Here is a 15,475-nt window from a genome sequence, read left to right as displayed (position 1 = left end):
ACCACAGTGGTTTTTTCTACCCTTTCTGATAGTCATGATCACCAGGTTTGTTGCACCTCATCATTAGCTAAGAAGAACACAGTCACTTATTATTTGTGAGTCAGATCAGTCATTTGAGATCAGTCATTACTACTGACAGTGAAGTTCTCACTATTTTAAAGATACATTTGAAAAAAAAGCTTTGGTCCTTGTAGCATCTTAAACCTGTTGCAGTCAATTTGATATATTAAAATGATGGGAATTTGGGTGCTACTGTTATATTGCCATTTGTATTTAAATTTTTTCCATTCAAGTACCCATCAACAGAGGCTCTAAAAAGGCCAGAGGGAGGTCTGGTAGACTAAAATCAATCATTTCCATGGTGCTACCCTGCTGAATGAATCAATTAGAAGCGTTTTCAAGGATCTTTTGTGCTACTTCCAATGCTTGTGTATTGCTAGACTATATATTCAAAGAGTCATGCTGCATGAATTAGCTTTTGTGGAGGATATGCCTTTCTTTACTTCTTAAAAAGACTATTTAGTTGGTTGCAGGAAATAAGTCTTGTTCAATGAGTGCTTCCCTGGGTAAATTGTCAAAGATGTGTCTGTGTGAAGGCAGTAGGCGAAGAAAATTCCTACCAACAGAGTTACAGATTATACTTTATATGTAATACATATAAATACAAGGTAGTGTATATGTTTTAACATGCAAAGAAGATTCTAAAACCTATAGAAAGTGAGGAATGTGACATCACTTGAAGATGTTTATTTGGCTAATTGTGTTTCAACTCTATGACAAGGGACTGTTGTGATCTCTCCCTCCATCTTTATATGACATGGTGGTCTTCACCATATATCAAAAGCTACATAGTTCTTCTCTCTCATAAATACATTAAATTAAGCCCTGCAAAAACTATGAGTAGAGTATTATCTGTTCTGGAACTATGGCAGAAGGTCATAATCTTGTTTATCTGGCACAGAGAAACATGGGCATTACCTTTGTACTATGACACGATTATTTTGGTATTGCCTTAATTAGCAACCGTAATTGCTAATTAAGATGAAAACAAAGTATTTTGCGTCCCAGGTATTTTCATCAAACATAATTTACTTTAGAAAAAATGAACAGTGGCAAAACCAGGTTTCAAGGCTCTTGTAAGCCTAAGTTTTTTCCAGCGTGGGCTCCGTGTGTGCATGTGGCAGTAACATAAGCAAGGTGCACATGCTCTGTGTGCACTGAGGGCTGGCCGGGTGCTCTGGTGGGCACATCCATGGGAGTGGGGGGATCTGGGGGTGCTGTACCTCCCCCTAGAGAGGAATGGGGGAGCTGCCCTTCCACATAGCCCTGGAGAATCCCCCTCCTGAAATTGCTCTCTACTCTGATTTGTCATTTATTTTGCAGGTTTCGCTCTTGCTGTTGCTGAAAAACAGAAGCGTAAAACCCTCTTGCTGTGGTGGCAGATGGGATTTGGGGGGCATTTATTCCTTCAGGGCAAAAATATGTGTCAAATTTATGATTTAATTTGTGTGGAAACATTACAGTGTTTTTGGGGCAGAGATGCTGAGTTGTTTATGCTAGACCTCTCTAATCAAGCTCTCCATATAAAGTGCCAAAAACAAGGCCATTTTTTTAGTTACTTCATGAGAATTATTCAGTCATATAGAAACAGTATGTCTGAAGAGAAATATGCAGGTTGGTATTGCAAGTATCCAGTTGGAAGCAAGATAAGGCTCAATAAATGCAAATTGACTGCATGCATGATAAACCTGTATGTGCTGCTAAATCCACTTGAATTACTTACACAGTATGGAGTCTGATGGTCACAGCTCTTTGGTGGCACATTTTTGCTACAGCAAACAATCTGAGGATTGAGCAGTCCATGATCCCTGACTTGTGAGATAAACCTGCCACCTTTTCCTTCCAGTCCCTGAGAGTCCCTCCAGAGGCCATGACTGCTTATTTTCCCCACTGGTGGACTTGCAATTGGTTCATCAAAAATGAGACACAAAATCCTAAAGTCTCCTAAAAGAATGTTTCCCCCTTTGAGGGGAAGAAGAGAAGAAGGCACTCTAGGGGCTGGAACTTTCGGTGTGATATATTTGATGCTCAGTTACTCCCAGGTTATGTAGAATTAAGTACAATTTGTCTGGCATTTATGTTCTTGAATGTGGAGGAACCCAAAACAAACAAACCACCCTGTGAAGCTGAGGGAGAGTGATGTAATTCTCCCATCCTTGGGTTTAGATGAGGCTATAAAGGGACAAAGGACTAAAACATCCTGCTCTGTCTGCCAAAGGTTAAACTTGCTGTGACCTCCTTAGTAACAATCCCAGTTGACCCCTTTGCAGGAGCCTGTGTTTCAAGCCCGCTGAACAGGGGATCCAGATCTCTTGGATGAAGCCAAACCCTGCTAGTTCTGTCTGCAGTCATTGCAGTTATTGCCAAGGTTTGTGCACTCTGTTGGGTGTATCTCCTGTGCAGCTACATGAAACAAGAAATTGAAAAGTATCTATCCTCAAAACTTACACAGACTCTTCTTTCAGCTGTAGGTCTTGAGGGGGATCACCAAAGTTTGGATCCTACAGAGACCACTTTCATTGCAGTCTCACCCCCTATTGGGCTCGAATCTCATGCCTACCTCCTCACAGATGATGTGACCTCCTGCCCACTAATTCAGAGGGACAAGTTTGTCTCTTCGAGACTCTTTCCAAGCCATTACATAGGGTCTAGAGAAACATTTTGGGGAAGACAAGAGGATGAGCCGTCAGCAGCCTTGGAAAAATGAGCCTCCAAGCTGCTGTGCTTGGGTGGACCAATCCCAGCTCCCTTTCCTGATTCTGCAGAGAAAAAATTCCTGCCATGTTTCCAATGCCTTCCTATTTGCTTGCTATAAGAAAGGCTGCTGAAGATCATCACAATGGGATTTGCTCATAGTGTTTGTACAACATGACTCTAATACACATCATAATGTGATTGTTTTTGTCCCTAAGCATTACATAGCTTAATTTAGATGGAAAAATTAGCACAATTATCAACTGAAGCCAAAAAAGCCATGCTGGGATGTTGCAGTACATCAAATTAAAGTGCAAGATAGGCTAAATAAATATATTTTTGTTCTGATAATGTGTCAGCCTATAAACAAGACATTTGTCATCTTGTGTGATGTTTTCCTGAGAGCTGTGATTTTTATAAGAGCAAAGCTCCCCAACAGAGCAGAAGCATGGTTACTGCTGGTAGCTGCAGTGTGGATGCTCTGTGCTGGCCCTGTGCAGGCAGCCAGGCAAGCTACCCACTGCCCAGGAACTACTCATGTCCTAGAAATACCCATTTTCTAAAAAAAAGCAGAAAAGAAAGAAAATCATGAGGGAAGCAAAACAAGCAGTAAACAGCACTGGGTACCAGGAAAAGGTTGCTGATTTTCTGTTAGCACTGGCCTGATCCTTCACAGGGAAGAGCTTTACGAACAAGTGGAAAATAAATGCTCTGGGATATGCAGCTGGAGTTATTCACACTAGTGCTCCTCCACTTTTTTTTAAATTTGTACCTCCTTATTACTGTGGTCAAGGGTTGGCATGATCTGGAGGAAGCTGTCTTTGATCTCTACTTCAGTTCCTGATTTCATGCTCATTAGCCACAATAGTTTAATTCAAGTCCTGTATTTTTCTGTCATCATTTTAACAGTGATGTTCCTTTGTTAAATATACAGAGAAGCTATAAATGGAGGTGCCAATAGAAATGAATTTGTTAGATTGAGTGAGCTTAATTCCCGTGATGCTCATTAACACCCAGCTACATTTCCCTTTACAGAACAAGGCTTCTGGCACCATGCAGCATTGTCTGTAAGCACCTGTAGCTATCCTCCAGAAGCACTCAAAGTAATTTGGACATGTTACTAATTAAAGCCCAGAGCTGTAAGAGGATTTAGGTGGGACCAGCATTCCTGACAATTGTAAATGTTGAATAACAAAGTAGCACAGCTGCTTTGTGCATGTGCAATATGCATATGCTGGTGTGTTCTAAGTCCAGCAAACCACCCAGAAGACCCAGCTGCTCAGGGAAATTGTTCTGTAGCTTATGTTTTCCTGATTGAGCTCCATCAATGGGCTCTTTGCAGGAGTAGATGAGTGCTGGTGTCAACAGCAGAGTGGACAGGACCACCATAAGGCCCACATAAATGGCTTTATCCTGTGAAGGAGCCTCCTCCTACTGCCTGGGGACACCAGGCTGCTGCACTGAAAATGGTCTCGTGTCTGAGAGGTAGTGAGATATTTGGAGGCCTCTCTGAAAGTCAGTATGAAACTTTGTGGGGCTGTGCTTACTGGTGAAAGTATTGGTGCCTATAACTTTTGAGGAGCTTTGGCTAATCTGAGTTTCAGTGCTGCCCAGGGAGGGAGGAGGGCAGGTTCCACCGAAGTTGCACTGCAAGTCAAACAGCCTTTGTTCTTTTTTGTTTGGGTTTAATCTTTGGGGTTTTTTTAACCTTTCCATTATGCGCAAGCACAGAGGACAGCACAAGAAAGCAGGTGAAATTCTGATTTCACAACACTCTTTGAGATCTTTGCAATAGGTTTCCACTTCATTCACACTTCCTTTTGATGTGCCTAAACTTACTGTTTGTAACTACTCCTGCGATTCTGAAAATATTCCTTCTCCTTTGTTCCCTCTGCCACTTCATCAGCATTGCAACAATAATCATTAAGGATTCAGGACTGGTAAAATTAACTTTGGAGCCTCTTTTACTTTGGAGGATGATATAAAGACAGTGTAATTGCTAACTTGTGTATTATCTAGTGACCTACTACAAGTAGATTAGTTATAGCTAAAAGACAGTATTGAGGTGTTGAAAATAAGACCAAATGTTTGGTTTGGATTGGAAGGCTTCCTGCTGGATATCTGTGAGTGGTTTTACTTGCTAACTTCTGATGTTCAGTATTTAGCAATAGGAATACTTAGAGAGGAGAACCTGGAAAAGCCATGAATCCACAGTGTTGCTAAAATCTGTGGGAGGACCGGATGCTGGATACCAAGTACTAACTTTGTCATTATGTCTAATTATATAAACTCTATAATGGAGGGGTCATGACTATAACCCAGCTCTACGTAATTTCAGCGTCTTCCAAGTCTCTTCTCTCACTGTGGGAGAGTTGCTCCATCTGAAATAAGATTCCTCACAGGAGAGAAGGACATATTCTCACTCCCACATTAAAACTCCTCAGAGCAAACAATGATGCCAGTTAGTAAGTTTGAAGCATCAAATTAATAGTTGCAGTGAGACTTGACTGAAGGGGACCTTCTCTTTTCAGCCTACAGATATAACTGAAAATGCAAAACACATGTTTTTGGGCACAGAAGCTCTTCTTTGGGTGGGAAGCAGCAGACTAAAACCTAGTCATGGGTACTGGGAGTTGAGTAATACTGCAGAGTTTATCCTAACAATACTGATCCTTTAGATATATCAAGATAAGAGCATGCCTTGTAACCATGGTGTAATGGGGAATGCTAGACAGAAAAACGGTGATTAAATCATTAGCCCCCATCATACAGACAAGAAATAGATAACTATCATATTAAGGAATTAACTGGGAAATGTCATGGAAGAATTATTGCTTGCTATGAAATCAGTGTCTCAACTGCATTTATTATTTTTAATAATAATAGAACTATGACTTCTATTTCCCAGTCTAGTATTTGGAAATATTTTGTGGACCTACATTAGGGGTGTTTAAGGTATGTCATGACATGCATCAAGAAAAGCTCTGCAGAATGAAAACAAAATCCAGATGCAAAGAGTGCTGATATTTCGGTGCTGGAAAGAATAACATGCCAACTTCCTGCTATGCCCTAGGCAGACACATGACCCTTGGGACATTTTTCTATTTTAGATGATGTGGTGGGCTCTCGTGAGAGAGGAACTGATAGTGCTATTTTAACACCCCAGTTTCAAGAAAAAGCCAGCTCACAAAGCCAGAACAGTTCCTGCTACAGCTGCATCTTCAGTGTCAGTCTCAAATGTCCTCAACCCCAAAACTATCACAAGTGATCATTATAACTGAGTTCTCCTCTCTGCATATCACTGTGTGAGAGTCTGGAGCCAGTGAAAGGTGTGTGCTGAGTTAATGAGATCGACTAGAAATGAAGAACACTGAGAATTTCCATGAAAGGGGAGGAAAGCCTGTTAGATTAGTTAGATCCCAAGGAAATGGTCACTGGCTGCAGCAGACCTGAAATGAGTTTTTCTACTTGGTTGCAGCTGGATTTTTGTAAACATGGATTTCTGTTTGGTGGGTTCAAAGAGGAAAATGGTGGTAAGGGAAGGAAAGCCTGCAAATGTCTTCTCCAAGCATTGACTTCTACCCCTATCTATCTTTAAGCAGTGGGATGATTTCCTTTTTCCTCACCTTTTTTTTCCTTTTTTTTTTTCTCTTTAAAGAGGGTGTTGCCAAGGGGTGTGCTATGACAGCAGCATTCTGCAGTATGTTATTTGCTTCCTTCCTAATCAAAATATTATGGAATTGTTATTGCATATCCTTGCTGTAATTTTGGAAATGTAATCCTGAGCGTTTTGGGGGATCACACTCTTCCCTGCCATGTAAACTTCCTATGCGGATTCTCTGCCAAGTTTTCAAGTGCTCCAATTTCAAGTTATTTTGATCTTATCTCTTGTGTTTCCATAGTGCATTTATACCATTAAAGATTCTTTATCACAGTCAGAAATTACATACAATTACACTCTGTGTAAAGGATCTGTGAACATGGGCTGTGCAGTCCAGAGCTCTCTTGTTTAATGAAGACTGAGCAAAACGTTACCTAGGCTGCTCCAGAAATTCAGCTTGAGGAGAGATACAGATTTTGTAGCTACAGTTTGAACTGCCCCTAACCTTAATATACCTCATGTTATACATAAAGGTGACCCCTCTAACTTCATCTGGTTTGGAGTATAAATCTTAATAAACAATCCTCGAATTTTCTTGTCTAAAAGCTGCAAAGTTCTGCCTAGAGAGCCAAGCTGACATGGGTATAAAAGAGAAGGAGTTTTGACTAGTATGCCTAAACGATGCAATAGCACAAATAGGTAGTAAATGTCCTCTCCTGATTTCTGAAAGCTCTCTGTAGAGCTGGGGTGTCCTGAGGGAGTTCTCCCAGAAGCTGCTTTTCACTGCTTGTTGAAATGCCTGCCGTGCGTAGCAAGGGCGTCGATGGTTTGAGATCCCTTCACACAGACTTGCCTTCGGTCCTCAGCTGTGCTGCTAAAGATGACTCCGCTCGGTGCCTGCCAGCCACAGGGCTTGGAAACACCCACAGCAGCTCCGGCACAGCTGTGCTGCCTTTGCCTCTGGCACACAGATTGATTAAAAAATGGAGAACATCATGTAACAGCTCAAATCTTTATGCTGATCCTGGGGCTCTTCTTCTTTAATGGGGAAGAACATCATGTACTTTAGGAGGATTATGTATTTGATGATTTTGGGTTTTTAAACACCTTTTCTTAACTGCTTGCTGTTCTGCCCTCTTTCTTGGACACCCAGGCTCTCACAGCAGAACACTGCATGGCAATGGAAAACACATTCATCCTGGTGAGACTCAGGCACTGTAATCCATAGATTCATCTGCACTCAGAGACTTACTTCTGCATCCTGAGTTAAATTCAAGGACTTATGGTATGACTCTTTGAACATCCATAGTGTATCTTGGATTGGTGAAACACCAAAATGATGCATTATGCACAAAATGTACTTGTGTAGATATGTCCAGGGAAGATGGAGGTAGAGACTAACTGAGAAACAAATGGAAAACTGGCTTTAGGATAAGAGCTTTGGCAGCTCTGACCATCCTATGGAGGAGGCAGGAGTGTGAGGTGCTAAGGTCACTGACAAAAGCAGAGAGTAAACCCAGAGTGCCTAATTTACCTACCTTGAGAGCAGCTATGGCTGCTTCTCCAGAGTGCTGATGACACTTATCCCATAGCAAGGTGAGCACTGCATGATCCACCAGATACTGAATGAGAGGCTAAAGAAAATACTCAAACACAGTTAGACAACAATACCTCTGCATACATACCATGTGCTAGTGGGGAATAACCAATCCCATTTCCTACAGAAAGTGAGCTTTACACCCTTGTGAAGCAAGCCAGCAGCAGAGGGGTCCTAACAGTCATTTTGAATGCTACCTCTTATTGCCATGGCAAAATGGCTTTCAAAAAGCTTTAAGAAACATTTTACATCAGCCAAAATCTTGATAACGCACAGAAAAGCCCTGTGTCAAAAACTCTATGTGATACTAGTGAGACAAGTAAAACATTCATTTATTCATTTTTCTCCCCTGGGAGCTGCTAGGGTTGCTGGAACATACTTTGCAATCTTGGATGAGCATTCCCTGGTTTATACCCTATGCTCCCTTGGATTTCAAATTGCATGCAAACTAGTACTCTCCTGCTGGGACAGTCATGCAAATAAACAACTCGCTGTTATTTTATGACTGCCCTTGAATTTCTCAGTGAGACATTTCTAAGCAGCAAATAGTGAAAGCAATACCACATAGCATCATCTCTCGGAACTTACTAGCACTTGCATCTGGGCACTGCACGTCCTAGAATGTGGGCTAGCTTACATATGAACCCCCCTGTCTTCTATTTTCTTCATTACTAGTTTTAGTAAGCCTTTACTTATGTAAAGTATTTCCTTTTCTTATGAAAACCACCAGCAGCAGCTGATGTTCATGATGTTATTCAGCTGAATTAACCAATTCATTCCCACCAAAAATAGCATGTGTTCTGCCCCTCTGTCATGTACAAACAGAGTTTTCCCACCAAGACCCACACAAAACTGCTTCATCCAAACATGGTTGCTCTCTGCCATGCCCTGTACCTCCCAGCAGCTTGTGTGCTTGTTACAGCTCATATAGAGCATGATATCAGATGTTTACTATCATGAGTGGCCAGCTACAAGCAGGGCTGGACCAGTGCCAAGCACAGGGGCTGCAGCAACATTTAAGCATCCCAAACTTCCCCTCCTGGCAGCAACAAGTATCAGGTGTGGTTCATTTGGGTTTTGTTTTTTTTGTGCATACCCAGCTGTGAGGTCAGAACAGGACAATGAGGGAGGAGCTCTGGGCAGGGCACAGAGGGGCACTGGGGACAGGGAGAAAGCTGCTTTGTAGGGGTGGCAAGCAAGGGACGTTGGGGATAGGAGAAAGCTGCTTGTGGGGTACCAGGCAGCACTGGGCTGGGGGACTGGGAGCAGCTGTGCCTTGATTTCATCAAGGGGGCTGCTCACACATGACAATCATCCTGCTGCCTACTTGGTCCCAGAGCCAGCCAGTCTGCAGTTAACCTGTCTGACCAACACTTTGCATCCACCCCTTGGCACAAACCCAGCCGTTTCTGCTCTGTAGTCCATTTCTGTTGTAAAGCTGAGGGTGTCATATGAAACCGGACATTCATTTAACTTCAGAAAGGGGATGTAATACCCAAAACCATAATTTTTTTTGACAACTACACATTTTTGTTTCCTGAATGAATCTTTGCTCTTGTGTTGTCCCTTTGACAAGTGACTATCAAAAAAATTCAGGGGAAGGCTTGAGATTATTGCAAGTAAGGGCTTCCTAAATATCTTGCTCAAGAAAAATAAGGAAAAAAATCCCTAATCAATATATTTCCTTTAAAATGTACATAAATTCAACATATTTGCTTAAAGTAAACATTGCATTGATGTTTAGTCTTCAACTGCAGCAGGACAGAGCTGGCTTAGATTTTAGGCAATATTTTTTAAGGGTGGAGACCATGGAGCACTGGGACAGGCTGCTGAGAAAGGTCAAGATCCCCATAACCCAAGGTGTTAGCACAATTTAGAACAATTTAGCAAACGTCTGTGCAGAGTGGTCTCACCTTGGGGCAGAAGAAGTAACTTCTGCAGGTCTGGAGTAGAATCTGTAGGCTGGAGAATTGGGTAGACAGAAATGTTCTAAGGAGGTTCAACAAGAGAAAGTGCAGGGTCCTGTACCTGGTGAGGAACAACCCCCAAGTACCACCACAGGTTGGAGGCTGACCTGCCAGAAAGCAGAAAATGACTTGGGAGTCCTGGTGGGTGACAAGCTGGCTGTGAGTTGGCAATGTGTCCTTGTGGTCAAGAGAGACAGTGGTATCCTAGGATACATAGGGACCAGTGTGGCTAGCAGGTCAAGAGAGGTGATCATCTCTGTCTACTCAGCCCTGGTGAGGGCTGTGGCCAGTTCTGGGCTTCTCAGTACAAGAAAGACCAGGAGCTACTGGAGACAGTCCAGTGGAGGCCACAAAGGTAATTTGGGTGTGGAGCATCTCTCTTATGAGGAGGGACTGTGGGGACTGGGCCTGTTTAGTCTGGCAAAGAGAAGACTGAAGAGGATCTCTCACTAATGCATGTAAGTATCTCCAAGGCGGGTACCAAGAGGATGGTGCCAGACTGTTTACAGTGGTGCCCAGTGACAGGACAGGAAGCAGTGGTCATAAACTAAAACACAAGAAGATTAACCTCAACATGAGGAAGAACTTCTCTACATTGAGGGTGACAGAGCACTGGAATAAGCAGCCCAGGGAGGTTGTGGAGTCTCCTTTGGAGACATTCCAAACCCACCTGGATGCATTCCTGTGTCACCTGCTTTAGGTGACCCTGCCTTGGCAGAGGGGTTGGAGTAGATGAACTCCAGAGGTACCTTCCAAACCTAACCATTGTGTGATTTTGTGATTCTGTCTCTTCCAACCCCACTTTGTTTTTCTAGGCTTTTAGGCTTTTCCTTTGTACCTCTGTCCCTAACAAAAGTCCCCATTCAGTGTAGGGTAGCAGCCAGGAACAGCTCCCAGTATGGTGCCAAGGTGGGAGATAGATGCCATGCAGGATACAGGAGGAGCCAGGAGGGGAGCGTCTCCTCCCTGAGCCAAAGGAATGGGGATGAGTCAGAAACACAATCTCCTGCTGAGGAGATGTGGCTGCTTCACACCACACAACACAGGTCAGGACTCCATCCCGAAATTATGTTTTCACCACCTGGCTGTGCATCTCCTACAATCAGGCTTTTGTGCTAAAAGAAAAATTAACAAAAATACCAAAGTGATCTTCTCCTAAGTTACTCTGTCAACGAGATTCTCAGCTTTTAGTGCACTTCCTGGATTGCCAGAATTCTGCTGATGAGGAAAATTGCTGAGGGTTTATTCTGTAACGAGAGGGCACGTGATGCAGAACACACCCTGGGATTTGCATAAGGTGACTGAGCACAAACTGGAGTAATTTGTATTTATTTTATTGTGTCATCTTTAAACATTTTTCCTGCACTTTAAAGACTGACTTACTGTCAGGACAAGTAAAGGGTTTTACATGTGGCAAAGAACTTGTCAAGCAGTGACCTCCTGGCAATTGTACCACCATGCTCGGCTTCTGCCCTGAGAGGACATTTTGCCAAGTAGCTTCAGCAAGAAATCACTCTCTTCCATTCAGTGCCATGGATTTGTCTGATGACAAACCTTTATGGGTAAACCTGTTACTTATCTGTGCCTGAGTTTTCTCAACTCTCAAATATTCACAGAAGAGTTATGTAGCTTCTTTTGCTGGTGAGATGGGCCCTACCAGTTCCACACATGACTCAAGTTTTCAGACTAAGAGGAAATTATGACTGATGGTGATTTCTGATTCTACCGATAAATTGCTTAGCTTCACTGAGATGGTATAAAATGTCCTGTCAGGAAGTTATTTGGGATCTTTTCTGAGAAAGAGATTTTCACTTTCTGTTCAACTACAACTTTCATTAAGGATTTCAGCATCTTGTTCTGTCAGGAGGTATCTCTCTCAGGCCTCCTACATATCTGCTGAGGCTTTCCTGGCCAGGGGCTTAACTTAGCTGGTTCTACACAACCAGCTCTTCGAACTCCTTCCTTCTTTGTCCCTTTTCTCTTCATCCTCTCCTTCAAGAGAAAAATCTCGCAGACATGTATCCAGATTTAGCTGAGGTACCTATTGGTCTTTCTCACTCTGCTTCTGCAGTTCTATAATCCCATGATTTTTCTACAAATTATAAATTGTCTTCCTGAAAACCATGTTTTTAGACCATAACCAGATTAAGAGATTGCATAGCCAGTAGGAGCTGGTGTTTGGCCAACAGTGATTTCATTGGATTTGCATTTGCTCTCCAGCATAGTATATTTGTGTTAGTTAAACTTGACCTTTTTAAAAGAAAAATTATGTCTTCTTTTCTTAGATAAGCTTATTAACTGTATACCAAAATGTTGTATTCCCAACATGGATGTTTTGGGGGGCTCTTTTGTTGGCTTTTTTTGTTGAGTTTTCTTTTGTTTGCATCCTTTCAAAATGTCACGATTGAAAATTTGTCTTCAGAGTTCAATTCCTGACACCAAAGTAAAAAATCCTCCCACTATCTGTTAGCAGGAGAGCACAACTTCCACTGTTGAAGTTGTGCTCAGAAAGCTATACCAATTTACTTTTATTTCTCATACAGTTTGAAATTTTGCTCCTTTTAATAGGGCTGATTCCCAGCCATCAATTCCCAGTTACTCTGTGGTGATAAAAGAGACACATATCCCAACTCCTTCTGCTGTCCTCCTTCCCTCCCCACCATATTGAAAGCCATAAAAAGGGGGAAAAGTTGTTTCTCCACCCACCTTCAGTCTGTTGGCAACCATGAGGCTGCTTTGTACCCAGTGGTTGTGGATGCTGCAGTCGAGGGTGTGATGCTGTAGCTTTCCACAAGCTACTCTGGAAGCAGCTGAGATGGATGGAGCCACCATCCTTCCATGACCCTTGGCAGCCTCGCCTGCTTCTCCCTGCTGTAAGTTGTGAAGCTTCACACTATGGATGGCTGTCTCAGCTGTCACCACTGCTGGACTGCCCTGAGGAATGTCACTGGCACCTTGTTGAAAGCCTCTGGCTGAGGGATTTGTTGGCTGTCTGTGGTCTGCACAGTGTCCACAAGTGCCAGCATGGGCTTGGGGCAAAAGCTGAGTGTGGGAGACCAGGACTTCTTCCTCACCCTCAGGAAAAGCCTGGAAGCTAGCCCAAAATCAAACTGCTGATAACTGTGTGAAAGGTGCATTACTCTTACTGGGACTAGTGTTTGCTGTTTTGATCTGCAGTGCTTTGTGTCTGATGGTTCCTTGGCCTGTCCATGGCTTGGTAGCAGAAGAGACACCTTAACTCCAGCAGCCTGCCTGGATTTTTGGTGCATCAGGCCATTAAAAGCAGGTATTTCTGTGCAGCTTGGGATGTGAAGCTTGCAGGCTTCCTAGCCTCCAGGGACAACTGAATAAAGGATGTTATACTCTCGGATCTTCCTGTACCAGTTCTTTCCTCAGCACTAAGATATTCAGCAGAATAGCTATGCAAGTAATACTTTGAGAAACAAAGTGCCACAATGCATTAAAGAGAACATTGTGAACATAATCAGAAGTGAAGCCATGCAAGCAAAGCAGAGGAAAGCTCTAGGCAAAAACAACTACCACTGAGTCCTTGGCCCTGGGAGTGTGTTTCTGCCCAGGGCAGGTAACAGCAGGGCTATGGGGCACAATTCAGGCAGAATTGTGAGGAGCAGAGGGGAAGCCCAGGGCTGAGCACAGAAGGGCTGAGCAAACAGCGAAGGCATGCAGGGCCCTCACTAGCTGTGCTCCCTGCAGTACATTTACAGTCTGTCCCCTGGGACACCAGTGCACAATACCTCCAGTGCCTCCCAGGGCCACTGTGACTGACTATTGAATGAATGTATCGGCCATCTGGAAAAGAACTGCCTTCTGCCTAAGAGCATTGCTATTTGGGTCATGCCCATCTGACTGTTCTTCCCATCTCCATGGTTCTGAGATACTGTGCAGGTCCTGCAGTGCTCAAAGCAGCACCTTCTTTTTTTTTGTTCTCTGTTCCATGGCCAGGCAAAAGTCTTGGTGCTGCCTGCAGACACTGATATCCTCCTTGACAAAGAACACCAGTCCTGTTATTACATGTCTTTTAACCTTGCAGTTCCTGAATGCCAGCCACATGCTCACCTTCAGAAAGGGCAGGCTGTTTAATCAAGTGGGCTGGGGTTTGTGGGTTTTTGGTTTGGAGTCTTTTGTTGGAAGGGTAGGGTGAAGCTGTAGGACTACAAAGAAACCAGAAAGATGTGTCTCTTCATTTGTCCCCTTTCAAACCTGCATGAAGCTTCTGACCATCTCACATGGTTGTTAAGGCCTGTACTTCTGTTACAGACAGAAACAAAATCCTGAGTGACAACAATCCTGAACCAGGAAATTTTGAACTCTCTATTGCCTGTACCCAAATGTAATATCTTCTAACATTTAATTTGAATTTGAGCAGCAGATAGTAGACAGGAAAAAATACCCAGCTCTTTAAGGTAAGACTCAGATTAAATCTTTCATTTTACACTCTGTGCAGATTTTATCTCCTAAATATTTGATGTTATCCTTTAAATGCCTACTTCCTGGCTCTTCGTTTTGCAAGTGATGAGAACATATCTAGTCTAGCAACTCTGTATCTTCTGAAGAGATCACACTGTATGTGCTTGTGCTGGCAGTCATTGCTTCCTTGATGGAGGAAATGAAAGGAATCAAGTTTTTCACCATCTTGGTGATAAGAGAAATTCAATACCTTCATTGCTTACGCAAGCAGAGAGTCTCTTTTTAATCACATAGTTCTAAAAGCAAATGAGTTTACCTCCAGATCTCCTACCGTGGATTCATAATGCATCCCACATTCATCACATAGAATAATGAATAAATAATGTAGGAAAAATGCTTCTAGCTATGAGTGGCATCCTTATTACAGGAACACATAGCATTTCAGATTCAAGAAATCTGAGGAAACTCACTGAAATGAGTTCTAAAATAGCTGCCATAAAAATTCGCAGAAGGCTGGGATGAAATAGAGGTGGCTTCTTCCTACCAGAAGCATCAGCAGGCTAAGACAGACTGGTAAAAGCTAACTGAAACACAGAAACAACAGGAGTGGGATCCAGCCGGTACTGCATGAGCACCTCTCACCCTGTGCTGCTGCTGGATTTGCTAGGCAAAGGGGACAAGCTCACTTCAGTCCTTACTGTGAGGCATTAGCCCAGCTGCTGGCCCACAGTCACACCATAGTTAGGCTTTTATTACTGAATTTTAATTACAGCATGCTCAGAAAAAGATAACTTCTCCATCCCTCATTTCCACACCTGCTGGATAAATTGGTGAGGGAATGCCAACCTCACATGAAAACTCCCTGGCTTTAGCCTCAACAGTGGCACCAGGAGCCTATGCAGCTGGCTTTTATTGGTATTTTTAGGTTGTGATCTGGGGGCTACATAGCTGTTTCAGCTTTCTTGGGCCTCTCTCAGCCCCTTAGGTGACAAGTGGGTCTGTCTGTGGCACATACTGCTGGCAGCTGGTCTGGTGTGGCAGAGCCGAGGAAGGAGGGGTGCAAGGAGGCGCTGCCTGAGCAAGGAAGAGTTGCTGTGTGCATTGCTCCATCACCCTGATGCTGAGCTA

The 15,475-nt window shown here is 43.2% G+C and overlaps 1 long non-coding RNA gene across 2 annotated transcripts; it reads right to left on the bottom strand.

Moving 5' to 3' along the window:
• Nucleotides 1–2,790: 2,790 nt before the first annotated feature.
• Nucleotides 2,791–8,930, bottom strand: LOC148185104 (uncharacterized). 2 transcript variants are annotated; one of them, XR_015773000.1, is made up of 3 exons: nt 8,799–8,930; nt 7,894–7,989; nt 2,791–7,756 (listed from the first exon to the last, which is right to left on the bottom strand). It is a non-coding gene; the product is annotated as an uncharacterized LOC148185104 (long non-coding RNA). The 2 variants fall into 2 exon arrangements; XR_015773001.1 differs by having other exon boundaries at nt 8,541–8,837.
• Between the last annotated feature and the right edge of the window lie 6,545 nt (nt 8,931–15,475).

The sequence above is a fragment of the Pseudopodoces humilis genome, chromosome 1 (genome assembly GCF_049639895.1).
Source record: "Pseudopodoces humilis isolate 2021_Gansu_Grassland_sample_001 chromosome 1, ASM4963989v1, whole genome shotgun sequence".
Taxonomy (NCBI): Eukaryota; Metazoa; Chordata; class Aves; order Passeriformes; family Paridae; genus Pseudopodoces; species Pseudopodoces humilis.
This window is presented reverse-complemented; position numbering and strand designations above follow the sequence as displayed.